The sequence below is a fragment of the Dromiciops gliroides genome, chromosome 1, assembly GCF_019393635.1.
Source record: "Dromiciops gliroides isolate mDroGli1 chromosome 1, mDroGli1.pri, whole genome shotgun sequence".
Classification (NCBI taxonomy): domain Eukaryota; kingdom Metazoa; phylum Chordata; class Mammalia; order Microbiotheria; family Microbiotheriidae; genus Dromiciops; species Dromiciops gliroides.
Window position 1 is genome coordinate 235,351,887 of NC_057861.1, and position 17,917 is coordinate 235,369,803.

At 39.4% G+C, this 17,917-nt stretch overlaps 1 long non-coding RNA gene across 1 annotated transcript in view; it reads left to right on the forward strand.

Moving 5' to 3' along the window:
- The window catches only part of LOC122740891, a 178,705-nt gene that overhangs the window by 32,327 nt on the left and 128,461 nt on the right, over positions 1–17,917 (forward strand). Inside the window, exon 2 of the long non-coding RNA XR_006354783.1 lies at positions 4,828–4,919. This is a non-coding gene — a long non-coding RNA (uncharacterized LOC122740891). The remainder of the gene's footprint in view (positions 1–4,827; positions 4,920–17,917) is intronic.

A 17,917-nucleotide genomic window follows, 5' to 3' on the forward strand; every position in this document is an offset into this window, starting at 1 on the left:
GTTGAACTATTACTCTCAGTTATAATTATTAGTAGTAGTAATAGTTACAATAAAAATGAAACCTTAGATTTGCAAAGCGAAGTATTTCATATATGTTATTTCCTTTGACCTTCACAATAGTCTTGTTGAAGTATCTTGAGCCAGATAGCCCCAAGATGGCAGTGTTCAGTGGGTTGGCATAATCATGGCTGCTCTGGGTTCATGATAACTTTTACCACTGTGACTGTTGGATCTCAATTGGCATTGCCTTTTTCTTCAGTATTTCACTACCTTATTTCACTTCTTACTGAGTAGGAATCAGTCACAAGACTTGGATTCCAGACCCAGTTATACCACTTCTTAGCTGAGTAACCTTGGGCAGGTTACTTACCCATGCTTTAGTTTCCTATCTATAAATTGGAGATGATAAGTCCCTGCACTGCCTATCTCACCCAAGATCAAAGGAAATAATGTAAAAACAGTGCTCTATACATATATTTTTAATTGTTCATTAATAATCATTTATTAGGCTTTTATAGTATGCCTAGAATTGTGTTAAGTCTTGGGTATACAAACAAAATCAATCCTTGCCTTCAGGAGCTCACAGTTTAATGGGGGAGACTATGTAAATAAATACTTTCAAGAGAGATGCAGAGGAGATGAATAGTAATCAGAATAGAAGAGTCTTGTCACAACCCCTCCTCCTCCTTCTGACAACTAATAATAATAGTCCACTTCAATGCTGTACTTTATGATTTACAAAATTCCCTTTGATTTTCTTCGAATTTGGCTTAAGGGGATAGCTTTCATCATTACTGCCCTCACTGTTCTCTATACCTCTTAAGTCAGAGGTGTCAGACACATGGTGTGCAACAGTCCCAATCAGCCAGAATTAGATTAAAATGTAATTTGGAACTATTTAGCAAAATAAAGAAAACTACGGTAGAACACAGATAATATTAATCCATCGTTTTCTAAGTCTATACTATTGTCTTTCTTTTTGAGTCTGCTCTAAGGGATGGCAGCCACAAGTCCACTACACCTGCTTACTATATCTTGGTGCCACAGTCAACACCAGAAAAGCTAAGTTAAAGTGAGATCTACTTGTTCATCAGTATGACTGTAAGAAGTAGTTGTTGTTTGTTTTAAAGGTGACTATCAATAAAGCAGAACTTATATATTGGTGGAAAAAAAACCTGTCGTATTTCTTGCCTTTAAGCACACTGGTCCAAAAAGAAAGTATATTCATTGATAAGATTTTCTTTGGTGGTATCAGTTAACAGATCGGTGGTGTCATATTGGATACCAATGACCTCTTCTTGCAGTCAGTACGGAGTGAGTGGTCATTATCATTACAGTCAATGTGCTTGCCCATTGCTTGAGGGTATACTGCTAGAGTGGGGGAGGGGTAGTGGTGGACTTGCCACACAAGTGAGAAGCAAGATACCTGCCCTTAAACTTATCACAAGTCAGAGAGAGAGGGAGGAAGGGAGGACACACAACTGCTGGACAGGAAGACAAGTTCGAATGGCACCTTAGACACACTGACGATGTAGTCCTAGGCAGTCGCTTCAGGCATCAGCATCAATTTTTTCAACTGTAAAATGGAAATGGAAATAACAGTTGCTACTCTGCCACAATGTTATTGTGAGGCTCGAGTGAGGTAACATGTGAAGTGCTTTGCAAACTTTAAGCACTTTATAAATGCTGGCTACTGTTATAAACACACATAGGCTCTATTTAAAGTTGCCTCTAGATTTTTTCCTAAGTGCTAAGGAGAATCTCATAACTCTTGAATGGTATAGTTGGTACTAGAGTTTAGGTCTTATAGTCTAATGTGTATATATACATATGTAAATATATATTCATCCATTCATTTATTTATTTAATTAGTTTCCCATTTCACCATACTGACTTCCTGGGTTAATAGAAAAATCACTCTGGGGTAATTAAAAAAAACACACCATACTCATTTGTAATGTTGACTAAGTGTAAGATTGTTTATGATACTTAGAAGTAATCTCTCTAAGGCTATTGGGGTGGGGGGTGGTTATGTGTGGAAATTCACAACAGATGCTAAAACTTCTTTTGAACATACAACCAGAAAACTTCTTATATTACTATTAATATCAAAGGATCTAGAGCTTGAAGGAACCTGAGATATTATAATCCATTTGTTTCATTTTACAGATGAGAAAATGGAGGTCTAGGGAAGTTGAGTCACTTGTTCAAGGTTATGGGATAAGAAACAGAGCTAGAATTTGAACTATGAATTCTGACTCCAAGTCATTGCATGATGCAGCTGTTAGGTGGTTGCATACTCCATATGTAAGGCTTGAACTCTGCAATGCTGACCATCCCTCTTTTTTTTTTTTTTTAAGTGAGGCAATTGGGGTTAAGTGACTTGCCCAGGGTCACACAGCTAGTAAGTGTTAAGTGTCTGAGGCTGCATTTGAACTCAGGTACTCCTGAATCCAGGGCTGGTGCTCTATCCACTGTGCCACCTAGCTGCCCCTGACCATCCCTCTTTAATATGTTTACCTTCTTTGTCCTCCCTGAGATGAATTGCTCTTCATTCTTTCCCCACTCCTTCAGGTTTGTTTTTGTTTTTTTCCCACTCCCACCGGTTACTCTAGTTTCCACTTGTTGTGTTCTATTGTATTCTGTCCTTGTCCCCAGAACTATAACTAGAGTGGAATGACTGGGTCTTTGCGTCAGGATGCTCATTTATTTATTTATCTATTTATGCATTTATTTATTCATTCATCCATTTATTTATTCATTCATTTATCTATCTATCTATTTATTTGGCAATGAGGGTTAAGTAACTTACCCAGGGTCACACAGCTAGTAAGTGTCAAGTGTCCGAGGTTGGATTTGAACCCAGGTCCTCCTGAATCCAGGGCTTGTTCTTTATCCACTGTGCCACCTAGCTGCCCCCAGGATGTTCATATTTAGAGGAATGAGAGCTTTTACCTTCCTTCAGGTGGTAGAAACAACTGAGCTTAGCATCTAGTATGAATAATTGGTGTAGGAATCTACCAAGAAGATACACACTTAATCCTCCATTTAAGGGACCTGAGAGGTTAAGTATCATGTCTATGGTCACAATACTAATATGTATCAAGTAATAGATTCAGACCCTGCCTCAAGCCAGCCTTCCATACACCGAGGGCAGCTTCATTTTCTCTAATGGAGGCTGTGTGGCATGCTACATAGAGAACTTAGGAAGACCTGGATTTCAGTCCTGCCCCTGCTGTCTGTTGGGCTATGTGACTCTGGGCAGGTTATTTAATCTCTCAGTGTCTCTAGGGAGTTCTTTACTGGAGAGAATTTTTTACAGCAGTGCCATCTCAGGCTCAATCCCCCCCCCCCCAAAAAAAAAAGAAAGAAAAGAGGGAAGGCAATTAAAAGAGGTAAGAACCCTTTTATTTGCAGCAACATAAATGTTGTGAGCAATGTGGGGAAGGGGAAAGACAAGAGGCTCCTAAGAGAGAGCTTGTGAGATTGCCCTGTCCTCAGCTCTGCCACTACTTGATCTTGAGCAAACTGTTTCACTTCTCTATTTGCCTCATTAGAATGTGAGCCCCTTAGGCAGCCGAGGCTGCATTTTTGCTTCCGTCTGTATCACCATTACTTAGCATAGTGCCCAGCAGATAGTAAAGGCTTAATAGATGCTTGTTGACTGGCTTGACTTAATTTCTTCCATTCATCTATCGGATGGGATGTGTATTTAAGCCCTGTACCTCATTATCCTATAATAATAGTTGCTGTTTTGTTGTTCGGTTGTTTTTCAATTGTGTCTGATTCTTTGTGACCTCTATTGGAGTTTTCTTGGCAAAGAGTGGTTTGCCATTTCCTTCTCCAGCTCATTTTACAGATGAGGAAACTGAGGTAAACAAGGTTAAATGACTTGCTCAGGGTCACACAACTAAGAAGTATCTGGGGGCAGCTAGGTGGTACAGTAGACAAAGCAGTGGTCCTAGATCCAGGAGGGCCTGAGTTCAAATCCAGCCTCAGACACTTGACACTTACCAGCTGTATAACCCTGGGCAAGTCACTTAACCTTCACTGCCCTGCAAAAAAAAAAACAACAAAAAAACAAACCAACAAAAAAGAAGTATCTGAGGGCAGATTTGAATGTAGGAAGATAAGTCTTCCTGACTCCAGGCCCAGTAATAGCTGCCCCAGTAATAGCTAGGAATAGCTAACAGTTCTTTACAACTTTATTTCATTTTATGTTCATAACAGCTGTGAGAAGTAGGTGCTATTATTATCCTCACTTGATAGAAGAAGACATTAAAGCAGAGAGAAGATAAGTGATTTGCCCAGGGTCATAATAGCTAATAAGTGTTTGTGGCAGGATTTGAACTCAGATCTTTTTAACTTCAAGTCTAGCACTCTATCCACTGTACCACCTAGCTGCCTCTATGTAAGTTATAACTAGGTCCAGGAGTAGGAGAAGGGGAGATTTCAAATAGAGAAGACAAGATATAATCCTTGACTTTATAATTTAGTTCAAGAAACAAAACATATCCACCAAGAAAGCAGTACACTCTGTGGATGCTTTCATACCTACCTCACAAGAGTGATCTGAGGCTAAAACAAGATAACAGATATTAAAGTACTCTGGGAATCCAAACTACTTTGTAAATGCAGTGTTAAGAGGCAGCATGGCACAGTGAGTGGGAAGAGGAATTGTAGGTTTGGAGGCTGTAGACCTCATTCCTGGGTCACCTGCTCTCTGCAGGGGATGGTTCTTTCACCCTTGGTCAAATCACTTCACTTTTGGGATCTTATTTCCTCCTCCATAAACTGGAGGTAACATCTGTACCATCTGTCTCACAGGGTGATTGTGAGGAAGACTCCAGTGCATCTGGGATCTCGTCAATTCCTCCAACAATATTTCTACAACATAGTTGGCAACGATAACGGAGGCTGTAAGTCAAAATTCATAAATTTAAGTCTTTTCCATGTCTTGGGGTCTTTAGCCGAATGGCATCACTAAACTCATGACTCAACTCAATTATTTGCATTAATGGCTGGTCATATGGTCATGAAGAGTTGGACATGACTGAAACAACTGAACAGCAAACAACAACAACAACAACATGGTTAATATGGGCCGTAGGCCTTGGCTCTAGGGGATTTCCAAGAATTTGAGAACAGCCCTGGGCTTGTGGCTCAGGAAGCCGGCAATTGCTTGTGTGCCAGTTGTTGCCCAACGTGCTGCTCATTTCCTCTGTGACGTAGATCTCTGCTTGAGTTTCCTGGTAGAGATTCCAGGATTTCCCTCGTTGGCAACACAGTCCTGGCTCCCTCTTTCTTCTCATGCATGTATCTCCATGGTAATGACCTGCTTCTGAACTTGACCTAGCCCCAGTGGGGTGGTCAACCCTGACGAGGGCAGGGCCCAGCTGGCACACAGCAGTGGGGCAGTGATGCAGATAATCCAAAATTCCTTTCTGTGTGACTTTGGAATAAATGATGATAGGGTTTTTTGGGGAGAATTTTGTTTGTTTGTTTTTGTTTGTTTCTGGTAACAGACTTATCCTCCTGTTTTAAAGGATGTTAGCTAATATTTGATCAAATAAAAATACACAGAAATAAATTCATTTATTCTCCAAATTTAACCTTGTTTGTGTTACTGATACTGCAAATAATCAGAATTAATATGGTGCTCTATTTAGTGCTTTCTTTTTAACCTTCTATCCATATTAAACCCCACCCCCCTTCTGCAAGGGATCCCTAGATTTCAAGAGGTCCTGTGAACTTGGATAAGAAAAATTGCATATTTATTTCAATAGAATTGGTTTCACTTATAATCCTATGAATTTTATTTATCATTTTAAAAACATCATTCTGACAAGGACCAGATGATTCCACTACCAAAAAGGCCAAAAACTCTCTTGATTTAGAGGAATGATGAGTAGTTAACTCTAGAAAGACATGAGAAAGAAGATCCTGCTGATTGGCTCATTTAGGAAAAGCCTGTTCTGAGGCCTGTAATAGTCCAGGGTCCTAACCCAGAAGGAAAAATTACTGAACAAGTAGGTTCCAAGATCCTGTGGTTGTACCCTACCCGATTTGCTCTGGTGAAGGAGAACTCAGCATTCTGACTCCAAAGGAATGTGGGAATCAGTTAGCTGGATTTCTCTTATAGTTCCCGTAGGGTGAAATAAGATAGCTAAGTTTTGTCAACTTCAGTTTCTGGCTAAGCAAAATCTTCCCTGCTCCCCAACATGCTGGATTATATGGATAATGTGACTTATTGTAGTCTCCTTTCTCTACGATTACATCCACTAGATTGTGAAGTAAATGTAGCTTAAGATTTAAAATATTTTGTGGATCAAATAAAGGCTATATTAAAGATCTAGTTAGTCAGTTCTATTTCAGCTGCTGCCTACACAAAGCTAGTTCCATCATTGATTAAGTGTCCATCCTGGGGTAGGAGCTATAAAAAGATTATTACGAAGATAATTCTTGCCCTCTATGGAACAGGACAGATAACTGAGAATTCTGATAAGCTAACAGAAAAACACAGGATCAAAGTTTGAAATGATAGTAGAAGTTGTCTGGTACAATCCTCTAATAAATAGATTTACATTTTTGTAGGACTTTGAGGTTTGTAAACCTCTTTACATATATCATTTCAAATGATCCATATAAGAACCCTGTGAAGTATGTGTTGTAATTACACCTATTTTACCAATAGGGAAACTGAGTCCCAGAGAGAAAGTTCTATTGTAGTAAGTATGAGAAGTGGGATTTGAACCTATGTTGTCTGCTTCCAAACTAGGTGTTCTTACAGGCAGTGAATATATAGAAGACACATAAGTAATATTAAGTATACTCCAGAGGGTATAATTAAGGGTATAGAAGGTCCTAGGAAGTTTCATGTTTAAAAAGAGTGGGTTTGAGAAGAATTATCCCTCTCTTTTTTTTTTCCAGGGCAATGGGGGTTAAGTGACTTGCCCAGGGTCACACAGCTAGTAAGTGTCAAGTTTCTGAGGTCAGATTGGAATTCAGGTCCTCCTGAATCCAGGGCCAGTGCTGTATCCACTGCACCACCTAGCTGCTCCTCTGGTTGTTTTTTTTCTCTCTCACCTCAGCATTCTGTCTAGTCATAGAGTTAATTTCACTTATCTCTAGCTTAATTATAATTTCAGAAATGTTTGTTAGTAAGGAGAAAATTGGGGTCTGTTTTTGTTCAGTCGTGTCAGACTCTTTTTGACCCTGTATGGAGTTTTCTTGTTAAGGACACTGGAGTAGTTTGCCATTTCCTCCAGTGGGTTGGGCAAACAGGTTCAGTGACTTTCCCAGAGTCACATAGCTATTGAGTGTCCATGGACAAATTTGAACTCAGATCTTCCCCACTGCAGGACCAATGCTCTATCCACTGAGCCACCTAGCTGCCTCTATGTATGTCATTGCTAGGACAGGAGTAGGAGAAAGGGAGATTGAGAATAGAGAAGACAACATATAACACTTGGCTTGATAATTTAGTTCAAGAGACAAAACACACCCACCAAGAAATCTAAACACTTGGTGGGGTCCAGGATCTCATAAAAGGTTAAATGTAAAGAATATAACAGGGGGCAGCTAGATGGCGCAGTGGATAGAGCACCAGCCCTGGAGTCAGGAATACCTGAGTTCAAATCTGGCCTCAGACACTTAACACTTACTAGCTGTGTGACCCTGGGCAAGTCACTTAACCCCAATTGCCTCACTAAAAAAAAAAAAAAAAAAAACTAAAAAAAAAAAAAAAGAATATAACAGGGCAGCTAGGTGGCGCAGTGGATAGAGCACCGGCCCTGAGTTCAAATCCAGCCTCAGACACTTAACACTTACTAGCTGTGTGACACTGGGCAAGTCACTTAACCCCAATTGCCTCACTAAAAAAAAAAAAAGAATATAACAAAAGCCTTTTTAAGTAACCGAAGAGAAATGCAATACATTTGCAATAAAATCTTAACATCTAAAAAGTTAGCTATTCCACTGTGACTATCAAATTACTTGCATTCTCAAGGTTGAAGGTGGTGGGGAGGGAAGGGGAAGAGAATTTGGAACTAAAATGTTTAAAAAACAAGCGTTAAGAATTGTTTTTACACGTAATTGAAAAACAAAATCTACAAATCACAGGTTTTTTAAAAAAATAGGCCATAGAATTGCTGGTGAGCAGATGAAGAGAAGGAAGAAGTTCATCTTCTTAGAAGGTACTTGGGACTTTTTTCTATTCCTCTTTCCCTTCCTCCCTTCCCCTTCCCCAATTCATGAAAAAATAGTTGCTTCCAATACCTTTTGAAAAACTCTCTCTTTTACTTATTGACCTCTTTCTGGAAGTCTTTAGTCCAGGTGGTGAAGTTGAAAGTGCTAAGCAATTACTTTCCATTGCAACCACAGTAAGTGTGAAATGTTTCTTTAAGAGTTGTGTTCACTTTCAGGAGGCCTAGCTTTGGCCCCCAAATCAGGAATGGTTCTTATGTCTCCAGGTTTGTTTACGCTCAGCAGGAAGCACAGTAAAGAGATAAAAAGCAAAATAGGAATAGGAAAGGAAGATGAGAAGGAAAACCCAGGAAATAAGTTTATTTTAGTAACTTCTTCCACTTAGAAAACCTGTTACAGTTTACACATGATGAATTACTTGATTGCAACAACTATATTGCACAAATGTAATTGCACAAGTATTGCACAAGTATAATTAATTTTATATGCTAACTAATTTGTGCATATTAAATATACTCAGTGAAGCTCTTGGTAACTCCCAAATAGTTTCAGAGTTAAAAGTATAATTTTTTAAGGACTTGGATTTCAAGTCCTTGAAAATTCAGTGAAGTACCATGTTGGAGACATGTTCTTCCCTTTTCATATTTCATATTCTTTCTTTTATTCTGCCTCTAAATCTAAATCTAGCCATGGAGAGTACAAGTCTTGATCCCTTTGGTTTAATTATAATTGTAACTTGAGAAATGTTTGTCTATAGGAGAAACTTGGAGCCTAGGACATCATAAAAGGTTACAGGTAAAAATTATAACAAAGATCTTTAAAAATAATTAAAGAGAAAAATTAATATGCTTCTAATTAAAGCATCTAATTAACATCTAAAAAACAAAAAAAATTAAACCTTATTTTTAAAAAATCTCAAGGAATTAACCCCATTATTTTTCACTAGAATTTTGTTGTTTTATCTATTGCTCTAATTGTAGATTTGGGGAATGAATTCCAAATCCTTTTGTTATGCAGAGATTTGGGAGGGGGGAGAGGTAATAGTTTATATTATACTACAAAGCTATCCATTTTATTGATGTTATCTTTTGTGCTTAATTCAGTTCTTTGTTAAAATTTCAGAACAGGGTCCCCCTTTCCTCCTCAGATGGTTTACAACATAGAGGACAGGTTGGCTTAATTTGATTTTGGTCTAGGTAATAATGTATTATTTGTTTGAATCCCAAGTGCCCTAGCACTGGGCCAGGTCATAGGGATAAAGACTAAATCTGTGATTTCATTGGTATAGAGCAGCAGTTTTCAAAGTGTGGTCCAGAAACCCCCAGGGGTCCTTGAGACCTTTTCAGGGGATCTATGGGGTCAAAACATTTCATAATAATGCTTAGACTTTAATTTCTAATATGGTAAATGTTGACAGTTGTAAACCGAAAAAACAAAAACTCTTGGGAGAAGGGGAGGAGAGTGGTTAGTCCTCAGTAATTTTTAAGAATATAAAGGGGGGGGGGGGCAGCTAGGTGGCACAGTGGATAGAGCTCCGGCCCTGGAGTCAGGAGTACCTGAGTTCAAATCCCGCCTCAAACACTTAACACTTACTTACTAGCTGTGTGACCCTGGGCAAGTCACTTAACCCCAATTGCCTCACTAAAAAACAAAAAACAAACAAAAAAGAATATAAAGAGGGCCTCAGACTAAAAGTTTGAGAAGAGCTGGCATAAGGAACTCCCAGATAAGGAAACTTACTCTGAAAATTAAACAAAACACCTTCTCTGATCCTTCTAGTTGTAGATGGTGGCCTAGAGGAAAGAAGGTTCAGTTACTTGTCAATATCACATCATTGGAATATATCTTAGTTTTTTTTGGCTCCAGGGCCAGCTCTGTCAGTTACCCAACTCTTTCCCTTCTGACACACTGTAGGTGCTTGATGGATAGAATAAGGAATTGAGTCAAGGATAAGGTGAAGAACTTGAATAACTACTAATTCTGTGACTTCTAGGGTATATGTAAAAACTCATTTTATCAGTGCCTATCGGCATGTACTTTCCAATTTATAGTCTTAGTGACTTGCCTGGAATACTGAAGATATCCAGCAGATTTTAGAAGTGGCATTCAAACCAGGTCTTCACAAATCCTAGGTCTACACACTGCCCACTATGACACTCTCCTTGCCTTTCAAATGCTATAATAATAACTTATATAAAATTATTTTGTAAACAGTAACATGCAGTTGCACATAATGTCTAAAATTCATATAACATTAATTTTTCTTAAACGGGTCAAATATTCCCTATGAAATCTGTTTAAATTCTTTGTGACTAGGGATTTTTATTTTTTTTCTGTGCTTTGCATAAAGTGATTAATAATTTTTATTAATTGAAATATTTATTCTGACCAATAACGCAAAGGTAAAAAATTGATGCCATTCCAACCAAAATGAGTTGCTCCAGATTTCAACTTTATAGAGGCTGAATTACTGAGATTCTACTGGAGAATTGACTTTTGGTTATCTGATTTTTTTTTTCGTTTTCCCAGGCATTTGCTCGCCTTCATTTACACATATGTTCAAGAATTCACTACTGTTTATTACCAAATGGTATTACATAAAGATCTGCCCATTAATTAAAAAAGGTGAAATGTGAAATGAAAATGGAAATCAACATATAGAACCAGAAGAGAAGGCTGCATCTGAGAAAGATTTTTTGAAACTGATTATTAAATAAATTGCTTATCTCTTTAAATCTTAACTTTACATTCTAATTTAGTTAGGCCAAGAGTCACTACTGTTATCATTACCCATTTTTAAAAAACATGCTTTTCCATATATTTGGAATTTATTTCCCCAGTCCTATGCCAGGTACTTCTCTCTTTCTTTCTTTCTTTCTAAAGTGAATCTAACCTCTCTCCTACTCCATAAAGCTTCCCCTGAATGAGTGGAAATAGAAATCTGATTCTCTTTGGCAAACTCATCCACTTCAACAAGCATTTATTAAATGCTTTTCTGGGCTGGGCCTGACCCAATGCAGTCCGCTGGTAGTTAGTTTGATATTGGAACAAAATGAGACACTCATGAGTCATTCAAGAGTTAAAAAAAAAAGAGATTTACCTTGTCATTGCAGGAGAACAAGGATTTAACAAGGGTATACATTGAGGACACTCCAGGGTGATTTAGCTGAGGGAAGCTCTGATTCCTGAGTTTCCTGTTCTGGTCCATCAATCAAGCTCAGAGAGCACCTGCAACTCCCAAGTTGCCTTGTACTTAGACAACGAGGAAAGGATGAGCCTTTAGTTTCCTGAGTCAGTCAAGTCTCCTTTTAAGGAAAAGCTAGCTTAACTTGAGTAAGGGAAGGGTTTGGGATGTTGCTCCTACCACACTCCTTCAGGTCTTCGGTAGGCTCTTCCATCACTGTGGGATTGCTACTTAGCAACCCTGACCTCTGCAGTTTCAGAAGCCTGATAGAGGCAGTACTAAAAGAGGAAAGGAAAAACTAAAACTGAAACATTGCAAAAACAAAACAAAACAGATAACGTAATAGCCCCTCGAAGGAAAGACTAAATATGGGGGAACAAAGATCAGAAATCCTACGCTTCATGCCCTTTGGAAGGAGCAAATTCTGGGTTGAAATGATCAGGTTCATGTTATGGGTGATGTCCAATTTATAGTCAATAGTATAATTTTTTTTTCTGTAAATAGGTGGCCATTATCAGAAACAGGACCAGCAACATCTAGCCTTCAACAAAGATGATGACACTTCCTGAATAGTTACTGATTCTTATCTCCTATTAACACTGTCTACTTTGTATTCCCAGGCCCACCAGCCAGGATCTCCCCTTCTTTGGGAGTCCCATGTTGGGGGAGTACCAAATCTTTGCCCCAGGAGAAGCCTCTGAGGGACTTCCACCCTTCTTTTCTGGAGGCTGAGTAGTCACCTCCCCCTTGTTAGGAAGCAAGCCAACACCCAACAATACCACCTGCAAGCTCTTCTAAGGAGAGAGCTGTACCTTTGGGTGTTTGATAATGATGAGATAGCAATGTGGAGGGGCCAATCCAGATCATGGTAGGCACTGGGCCACAGTGGGCATGCCTCATTCCACTTTCCACACCCGTGTCCCTTTTGCTGCTGAGCTACTACCACTGTTTCTTTGAGCCGTTCTGCTATCCCTCTGAACTTAGGTCAGCTCTGCTTTCTCCTGCAGACTACTACTGGCACCCATGTCTCTGCCAGGATCAAATGCTACCCTTTTTGTCCCTTTTTCTTCCTTTTTTTCCCCCTGTGTTACCTGACTTCCACAGGGGGACAGAAGAGCTTCTGACATCCCAGATGCACAAGGCTGCCATTACTGCTAGGAATGTCCAGTTTAGGATGATTCACTTACTCTCAGGGAAAGAAATTAAATACATAAAAGTAAAAGACAGAGGGGCAGCTAGATGGCACAGTGGATAGAGCACCAGGCTTGGATTCAGGAGGACCTGAGTTCAAATCCGACCTCAGACACTTGACATTTGCTAGCTGTGTGACCCTGGCTAAGTCACTTAACCCTGATTGCCTCACCAAAAAACAAAAACAAAAAATAAACAAAATAGACAGAGACAGAGTCCTCTAATAAACAAGTCAGTAAGCATTTATTAACCATTTACTATGTCAGGCACTATGATACAGAGAGTACAAATACAAGCAAAAAGGTGGTCCTTGTCCCTCAAAGATCTTGTATTCTAATGGGTGAAGACTACACATAAAAGGGAGCTGAATATCTTGCCTTGGGATCTGCTAGAGAAAAAGTCCAGAGAGTCAGAAGCAGGTCTCTAAGAGGAATGAAAGGATAAACATGGCTGGCCTGGCCACTTTCTTGAAAATGGAGGTTCTGGGAACAATTGACCAATCAGAGAAGAAACCTCTGTGGTAACATAACCTAGGCCAGTACAGCCACATGCAGATGTTAACCATTTTTTGCCAAGGTGGAGGAGGGCCTAAGCTCTACTGAGGCTCTTCATTTTAATTTTGAGAGAGACAAAGACTGATTCAGTTTACAATGAAAGAGAGTGGGAAATTTTAAAATTGATGCAGAGCCTCTGCCTGTTCTCAGAACCTCACTTGGGGTAGAGTTGGTTCTTTGGGCTCCTTGGGAGAATTAAGCATTGAAACAGTGTGGGAAATTTTAAAATTGATGCAGAGTCCCTGCTGGTTCTCAGAATATCACCTGGGGTGCAATTGGGCCTTTGGGCTCTCAGGAACAATTAAGCATTGTCTTTTCAAGTGCCTCCCCCAAGGACTTTGCACTAAAGAATCACAATAAAAGTCCCTGTGGTACAAATTCCTGTAGGCCAGTGATGTTAACCTTAAATACAGTCTGAACCCTGCTGGCCTCATATTGATTTAGAAAATCACAAGTTAACATTATCTATGTTATATTGTATTTTTATTTATTTTTGTTAAAAATTTCCCAGTTATAGTTTAATCTGGGTCAGGCTGTACTTGAGTTTTGCAGGCAGCAGAGCTGCTTGACACCTCTTGTAGGACTTTCAAATGCCATACATATTCACAGTTGTTAGATAACCTAAAATTCCTGGGGCCTGAATTGGTTTGCATTTTCTCACTGTTGGGATTCCTCATCCTATTCCTTAAAAGGTTTGTTCCACGCTCCATCTATGTAGAGTTATGGAACTGAGAACTTTTGGTTCTGCTGTATGGTCACAATTCTCCCCCCCGCTTTGCCCCCAACCAATTATTCAAAACCAAACAGTTTCACACAAGTATGACTCCCTCAAGGCTGGGAAAAGAATTTTTTTTCACCAGGTTTTCCCTCAACCCCTGGGCAATTAGATGATGGCTGTTAGCAATACAAAGTTATCTAGTTCCACTGAGGGTGGGGCACATTTCATTCTTACGTCTTTGACCTTCCTAATGAATGAAAAATCTTTAAACCTTTAAAATTCAGTCCCTCCTGGCTGCTTAGAAGGAAATTTTAGTCTTAGTTGAACTTGGAGGAGGCTTAAATTATCAGGCTCACAGACAACACAGTTGGTTTGTCTAAAATCATTTTACCAGAGTTACCTTTAAGGTATTATTCTTAAGCCCATCATAGAGCCCATCCACATCAGTCTTTGCTTGATGAATAGCCACTGAGAATTTACTTTCTAATCTTCAAGTGTTGGGAGGCACATAACAGTAAGTAACCACTATCTCTAATGGAGGGACAGCTAAGTGAGGTGGCCCAATGGATAGAGTGCTAGGTGTGGAGGCAAGGAAGACTCATCTTCACGAGTTCAAACCTGGCTGCAGACACTTATTAGCTGTGTGATCCTGAGTAGGTCACTTAACCCTGTTTGTCTCAGTTCCTCATCTGTAAAATGAACTGGAAAAGGAAATGGCTAAACCACTCCTGTATCTTTTCTTTTTTTTTTTTTTAGTGAAGCAGTTGGGGTTAAGTGACTTGCCCAGGTCACACAGCTAGTAAGTGTTAAGTGTCTGAGGCCGGATTTGAACTTAGGTACTCCTGACTCCAGGGCCGGTGCTCTATCCACTGGGCTACCTAGCTCCCCGCCCCCCCTCCCCGTATCTTTTCCAAGAAAACCTCAAATTGGATCTCAAAGAATCAGGCACAACTGAAAAAATAACAAACCTCTAAAGGAATCACCAAAAGTACAACCAAGAGCATTGGAAGCTAATATTTAGGAGCACTGCTCATCTCCTACTTCAGGGAGATCATTCTATTCCAGTTCTGCCAGACTACAATTATGCTGGGCTGAGCTTGACTCAGGTCAGTACCTCGGTAGTTTATGTTTGCTACTGGAACAAAATGAAGATACTCATGAGTCATTTAACAGTTAACAAAAAGGAGGTTTACTTAGTCATAGCAGGAGAATGAAATTTAATAAAAATATACATTGAGGACACTCCAAGATGATTTAGCTGAGGGAAGCTCCCTTGCCGGAGTTACCTATTCTGTTTTATCAATCCAAAAACAAATTTGAAAACATATAGGGAAAATTGAGTACTCACCCTTTAAACTAATATATATTAATAAATAATAGAATTTTATAAAGAACAAATCCTATCAGATCAAATTAGTTTCTCCAGGGTAGAATTGAACTTATTATCTATATAGAGGGATATCTTCTGTGAAAATTTTTCCTTAGCTCAGGCTAACAACTTGGGTACAATTTTTTTCCACTTCCTGTTCTCCACTTCCCCTACCTCATCTGGGATATTATGTTCAGTTCTAGGCTCTGTTCCAAGAAAACCTCAAAAAAAGAAAAAAAAAAGAATTTAAAAAGATTTTTCAAGCTTCTTTTAAATTTCTTTCTAACTGATGTTCTGGCTGGCCCCAGAAGCCAGAACCAGGAAATAATGGATGGAAGAGGGAAAGAGGCAAGTTTAGGTTGGAAGTCTAGAAAAACTTCCTAACCATGCTGTGCACTGCCTTGGAAGGTATAGCTAGAAGGCATCATGTTGAATATACTGTCATAGTGGGTGGTATCTTTTTCATATGAATTGGTTGACTAAATTTAAATTGCCTTTAGGGTCCCTTTCAAATTCTCTCAAATTCTGTGTTTAACTTTCTTGATCTTGTGGCCATTATTAGCCTGAGGAGCAGAGGTGGGGGAAAATACTTCCATATACATCAACAGATCTGTAATCTAATCTGTATGGTTACTCTCCTATGCCAAGGAAGATCACTACCTAGCTATACTTTCTCATCCTTTTCAATGCTGGTTCATGACTTTGCATAAGTCCTTCATAGAGGATCCCCCCAATGTTCTGGAGACATTATAAGCTCTCAGATTCATAGATTTCAAGCTGGGGTGGACCTCACAGGTCCTTAAGTCTGCCCTCCCTCTTTAAAGCATTTAACCCAGTAGCTGGCATGTAGTAAGAACTGTATGAATGTTAGGTTTCATTATTGTGAGTACTAATTTTTTTCCGGTGAGGCAATTAGGGTTAAATGACTTGCCCAGGGTCACACAGCTAGTAAGTATTAAGTGTCTGAGGTCGAATTTGAACTCAGGTCCTCCTGACTCCAGGGCCGGTGCTCTATCCACTGCGCCACCTAGCTGCCCCAAGTACTGATATTTTACAAATGAGAATACTGGGATGGAGAGCTACTGAGACTTACCTAGAATCACACAGCTAACTAGTAAGGGTTTGAGAAGACGTTTTAAACCAGGTTTTTCTGATTCCAGGCCCAGCACTCTATCCACTGTGCCACCTAGCTGCCCCTGACCTTTTTTGGACTTTTAATATTTTATGGATAACAATGCAAAACAAACATGATAATATTCTCATACCTTATCTCATGACGGTTGCTGTGAAGAAATTAATAGGCCCAGACCTCTTTCAGCCTTAGTTTGCTCAAATATAAAATTGGGATAATAATATCTACATTGACCTCTCAAGGCTATTGTGGAGTTTAAGCAGGGGTATGCTGGAGCTAGGTCTTGACAGAGATGATGGTTAAATTTGCTTTTACACCGTAGAAATAAGCAAATACTACAAGCTAGGGCTTGGTTTATTGTTTTATTTGTTATCTAACCCAATAAATCCAAGACACACTTATTAAGTGACTACCATGCCAGGTTGCTAGGTGGTACAGTGGATAGAGGGCTGGGCTTAGAGTGAGAAAGATATGAGTTCAAATCCAGACTGAGAAGCTTCCTATCTATGTGACCCTGGGATCAGTGACAGTGGAGAAAAACCATTCCAGCATCTTTGCTAAGAAAACCCCACAGGGTCATGAAGAGACTGAAAAACAACAACAGTGCTAGGCTCTGTGCAAAGTGCTGAGGATGCAATTGATAAAATTAAAGACAGCCCCTTCCCTCAAGGAGTTTATAATCTAAAGGGAGAGTCAACACACAAAAGAAGGCAGGATAGGGGTGAGGAGTGGGATGGAGGGGTGGTACTCACTGAGAGCATCTTGTTCTTTGGAATTGAAACCAGGCAGGACAGCAGATAGAAAGTAGAGCAAGGGCAGCTAGGTGGCGCAGTGGATAAAGCACTGGCTTGGATTCAGGAGGACCTGAGTTCAAATCTAGCCTCAGACACTTGACACTTAACTAGCTGTGTGACCCTGGGCAAGTCACTTAACCCTCATTGCCCTGCCAAAAAAAAAAGAAAGTACAGTGAACTGATTTCAGTTTCTGCTTTATAGAGAGGAAGGCCTTAGTTCCAGTGAGAAGGGAGAGGAGACTGAGGAAGGTGGTGTCAATCAGAGCTTGAATTAGCCTCATAGTGTAGGTAGAAGTGATGAGCTTATTCTGGGAGGGGCATTTTGTTCCTAAACCAGGCTGGGCAGTACAAGCAAAGTAGAGAGACTTTGTGTCTAGACTTAAGAAAGTGATGGAGAAAATGTTAATAATGTAGAATAAACATTACAAAGTGTCATGTGTACATACTGTTTTTGAGAGCCAGTTTTAAAAGCATTTAACCAGCACACCATTAGGTTCAAGTGAAATAATTTGTGTAAAGCTGCTTGCAAACCCTTAAAACACTATATAAATGTTAGCTATAATTAGTATATTATAGAATTAAACATCATGTATGTTTATAATATATAATTGCACATATAATCTATAATAATTGCTATATAATGATTAGTAAATAAGAATAATACACAATATAAATATGCATAGTTACTGTTATTGGATCATCTGACAGAATTACCTTGGGGTGAGGAGGGTTCTGGCATAGTAGGTCAAGATTTCTTTCTAGAGTATGTC